This window comes from Magnolia sinica, chromosome 8 (assembly GCF_029962835.1).
Source record: "Magnolia sinica isolate HGM2019 chromosome 8, MsV1, whole genome shotgun sequence".
Lineage (NCBI taxonomy): Eukaryota > Viridiplantae > Streptophyta > Magnoliopsida > Magnoliales > Magnoliaceae > Magnolia > Magnolia sinica.
Window position 1 is genome coordinate 63,316,125 of NC_080580.1, and position 4,969 is coordinate 63,321,093.

Here is a 4,969-nt window from a genome sequence, read left to right on the forward strand (position 1 = left end):
TTGAACTTGTGTTCTTGAACCTTAGTTTTTGAATTCAGCTTGAAACCATGAACTTCAACAATCTTTTCTTCAATTGAAAATGTAAACAAGTTCCACGAAGATGCAAACAACTTTGAAATGCACAAACCTGATCAATTCAACTCAAAGCATGATATATGTTCTAAACAGTTTGGCATAACAAAATTTGATAACTCGTTGGGTGCTAGATTTACACTATAGCATTTACAATCTCCCCCTTTGTTAAATTTGTGACAAAACTAAATAAAGAATCATGCACTAGTTACACACAAAATAAAGAATCGTGCACCATATGAGCAACAAATGATCAATAGTCTCGACTCCCTCATTCCATTACTTACTCCCCCTCAATCTAGGAGAGGTGATTTGTAGAACCTATAAACAAAAATTTTTCATACTACACTACATTCTACATTCCATATTCCATAATCACATAAAACATCTCCACAATTTCTCCCTCGTTTTGTCACAATATGACAAAGGAAAGATAAATAAAGATAAGAGAAGTAAATGAAATAAGAGAAGAAAGAGCAGCACATTAACTTGAGTCATAAGATCATATCCACATAGTTAGAAGTAAGAGAATAAGCCCAAGAATTATCCAAACACATAAAGAGTAGAAAGAGTTAATACATGATCATAATGAAATAAAAAGCTAGTCAGATCTAGATGATGGAACAGGAATAGATGAATCTATCTGATGTAGTCCTTTGTTAATGTGCCAAAGGTATTTGCACATTAAATATTCCTTCCGTTCATCCTACGTGTGATCAGGGTCAAATATTGCATATCAGACCCCAGTAATTGCCTAAATTGACGTACATGATGAGGCTTAATGGAGTGTTTTACTCGTGTTTTTATTACAGGATGAAATCAGGAGTATGTATTGGAAATTGATGTTAAAGGCATGGATTTTATGATCCAAAGTCTCCAGAGCATGGGATGGACTCCAGAAAACCAATAGTGAAGATTTTACACGCCTGGGATCTGAGGAAAGCACGATAAAGAGGCCCGAAAAGGGTCCAGAATGCAAGATCACATGGTTCCCGCTATCCGATCAGTTTGAAACTTCATACATGGGATGAGGGCCGTAAATTAACCATACATATTAAATTTCAGCCATTGAAGATCTCGGGAAGTGAGCCAACTGACAAATCAGCCCATTAATCTCCAATTTTAGGCCCACCTACAATCTGGATATACTTCAAATTTGACTTAAACGGTTTAAAGAAGATGAGAAATAGGATGGACGGATTGGATTTCTCGAAATCATCACAGTGGACCCATATGTATAATGTATGTACATAGTGCACATGTGCACTATCGGAGCACCGAACGCACCTAAGTCGGTCAGCAGCGCTGACCCGACTCCCTTTTCAAAAACGGAAATTTCCGTTTCAGCGTCGCGAACCGCGAGCGTCGGTTGTGGGGCCCACCTAGTGTCCAAATGGACAATCCAAACCGTCCATCCACTTCCTGGGGCAGCCATTACCATTGCCTAGGTGGCAAAAATTCAAATGAACGCATAGATCAGAGCCCAGCCGTTCAAATGCAAGTTGGACGGCAAGACAGAAAGCCGCGTGGGCTGCACCGAATCCACCCCAAAACCAGTCAATTCCTACTGATTTTTCGAGCTGAAACCAATGGACGGCGTGGATTCCTGTGAAAAGTCCAATAATGGACCCAACCATCATCGCAGCGTCGGTTTGGCGTCCGCGAAACGCACGGACGCTGCCAGTTTTTGCGGAGATTAGTGGGCCTCACTCGTCAACCTTCCGGAAGATCTGATCCGTCCATCGTGTAGAGGGCTTCGAGAGCTTCAAAACCATGTTGATATTCCTCGCCCATGCGTACACACGTGTGCGGTACAGAGGCCAAAAGTAGACTGCCCCGGGACGTTCAAAACCGAGTTTTTAGATTTCTTGTGGGCCGCGCTAATGGACCTTCAAAACCACCCATTCTTGACTGAAATTTTGTTACGAATCCAATGGACGAGGTGGATTTTCCAGAAAATACCTCTGTGGGGTCCACCGATCACGTCAGTGCATTTGTACTCCGAGTCCTTCTACGACTCGCCCACCGATCAGCCATCCAGCGGCTATAAAAGGGGAGTTTTGGACGTGGGAAAGGCATTCGGAACCGGGATTTCAGATCTGGAGCAAGGGAGAGAAGAAAGAGAAGAAAGAGAAGAAAGAAGAGAGAGAGAGAGAGAGATCGATTGGTTTGGTGTTTAATTTTTATGAATTTTATTTAATATTTTTTATGGATTTTATGGGTCACTAATCTCTCAGCCTAGGGCTGAGATGAAGCCCTAATTTGATTAGCTCTTGTATTGGTTGATTTACTTTGAATTTCAATTAATATGTTTCTTTCTTTAAGTGGGCTTTATGGGTTTAAATTCTATACTTCTCCATCTATGAACTTGACCAAAGTATATATATGGATGTTGTTTGGATGCTTATTATAGGTGCTTGTGTCTGATCAAGAACAGGTTTCCTATAGAGGAAGAAACAGGATGCTTTAATGAATTGTACATCCCTTATGCCCGACCAAGGATATGGGATATGTCATTCATGGCATTGCTTAAAGGAATTAGACAGTCTGTATGCCCGATTAAGGACACAGATTGTGCTTTCTCTATTTAAGTGGTATCAATCTAGATCAAGGTGAATCAACAGACAAAACAAGGGTTAGGATAATTAGGGGTGGATTCGAAAGTCCTAGTGCTCTCTCTCTGATTGAATTTTCTTCCCTGTTCTTAATTCTTTTTTTTCCCTAAAATTGTGCTTAGTAGTTCATTCCATTATCTGTTGGATTAGTTAAGGAGAGTCATAGATTTGAATTGTGACGACCAGTCCTCGTGGGAACGATCTCGTAATACGTACCGTACCTGCATCTGATTCGTATACTTGCGAGTTTAAATATCATTTAAATCGTGTTGGTTTAAATAAAACATCAAGTTTTTGGCGCCGTTGCCGGGGACTGTCTCGGTCCAATTAGATTTAAGATTCTCTCTTATCATAATTCATAGTCTTAGGTTTTTTACTACCTTTAGGTTAAATTTTTTTAGAAACTAACCTATTTCCTGTTTTGTAGGGACCTGACATAAACTACTAATTTGGTAATCTCTTTCCAAATTTTCTATTTTTTTTCTAATTTCTATTTTTAGAATTAAGGTTTTATTTTTATTTTTTAGAAAGTTTCTATTTCTAGGCTATTTTATTTTATTTTTAGAAATTTCCTATTTTCTAATTCTAGATTCTGATTCTTCTTTCAAGTAACTTTCTATTTTCTAGTTTTAGAAATTTTTTCCCTTTTTAGAAACTAACTTAGTTTTTATCTCTAAGATTACAAACTTTCTTTTTTAGAAATTAACCGTTGCTTAGGATTTTTTTTATTTTTTTTTTCTCTAGCATTATTTTAGTAAATTTAATTTATTTTTGTTTCTTTTTGTTTACAGGAATTAAGGAAGGAAGCTGCTAAATAACATTGTCTTCAAAAGGAGGAGCTCTCAAATCTTCAGACATTCATCATCTCCTTTTCTCGGGTTCTTCTTTCCAATTCTCGTTTACATAGCTTTCTCTTGTTCTTAGGAATTCATAACTTTTTCCTTTAGTTTTATTCATCCTAGGTTGCATCTTAGTTTAGTTTTCTTTCTTATATTGATAACATAGTTTATGCTAGGACGTAGATCTCTGAACATAGAACTAGCACCGTTTGATCCTGAGATTGAAAGAACAATTCGTGAAAGATTGAGAAATAATCCTGTTGAAATGGCGAATGAGACTGAAGTTAAAGCTCTCAAAGATTATTCAGCTCCTGTCCAATTTAATGCGCCTTCATGCATGGTGTTGCCAACCACTACGGCAGCAAACTTTGAACTTAAACATGGAGTCATACAATTGTTGCCATCCTTTTATGGATTGGACAAGGAGGACCCATATCATCATGTGAAAGAATTCTTAAACATTTGCTCCACCTTTAAGTTCCAAAACTTCTCAGACGATTCGATCCGCCTACGCCTGTTTCCTTTTTCTTTGAAGGATAAGGCGAAAGCATGGTTGAATTCTCTAGAAGTTGGATCTATCACTACATGGGACCAACTGTCTAAGAAGTTCTTAAACAAGTTCTTTCCCGTTCACAAAACCAATGCCCTCCGTAGAGAAATTACTAACTTCACACAAAAAGAGGGCGAGCACTTTCATGAATGTTGGGAAAGATGGAAGGACTTGCTTCTTAAATGTCCTCACCATGGTTTTGAGAAGTGGCAACAAGTTCAATACTTCTATGACGGTCTGACACCACAAAACCGTCGCATGGTTGATGCCACCAGTGGAGGGTCATTCATGACCAAAAGTGATGTCGAAGCGTGGAACTTCTTTGAAACCTTGTGCGAAAATTCCCAACAATGGGATTATTCAAATAGAGGTGACAGAAGTCCCCAACCACAAAAGAGAGGTGGTATATATGAGATAGGAGTCATGCCAGAGCTGAGCGCCAAGCTTGATAACCTGACAAAGAAAGTTGATGCTCTGGTATTAAATAATGGACCACCACAAACAACTCAAGTCGAGGCATATGCCACATGTTCTAGTCTTGCCCATCCTATGCAGTCTTGTCCATCTGGTGCAGCATTCCCAGAACTTCTCTCTGAACAAGTTCATGCTATGAACACTTTTCAAAAATCCGGGAATGATCCTTACTCGAACACATACAACCCGGGTGGGCTAGACATCCAAATTTCTCTTGGGCAAAAGGACCACAACAAGGAGGACCATCTGGAAATCCTCCCATGCAACCGCACCTCCAAGTTGGCAGTCAACAACCTCAACGGTTTCCACAATATCAACAACTGCCTACACAATTAAGGAAACCATCTCTTGAGGATACACTCCATCTTTTCATGCGGAGTTCTCTCCAATTCCAAAAAGACACCCAACAAACCTTACTG

The 4,969-nt window shown here is 39.1% G+C and overlaps 1 non-coding gene across 1 annotated transcript; it reads right to left on the reverse strand.

The window, feature by feature from the left end:
* Window positions 1-4,169: 4,169 nt before the first annotated feature.
* Window positions 4,170-4,276, reverse strand: LOC131254425 (small nucleolar RNA R71). Its single transcript, XR_009175538.1, has one exon. It is a non-coding gene; the product is annotated as a small nucleolar RNA R71 (small nucleolar RNA).
* Between the last annotated feature and the right edge of the window lie 693 nt (window positions 4,277-4,969).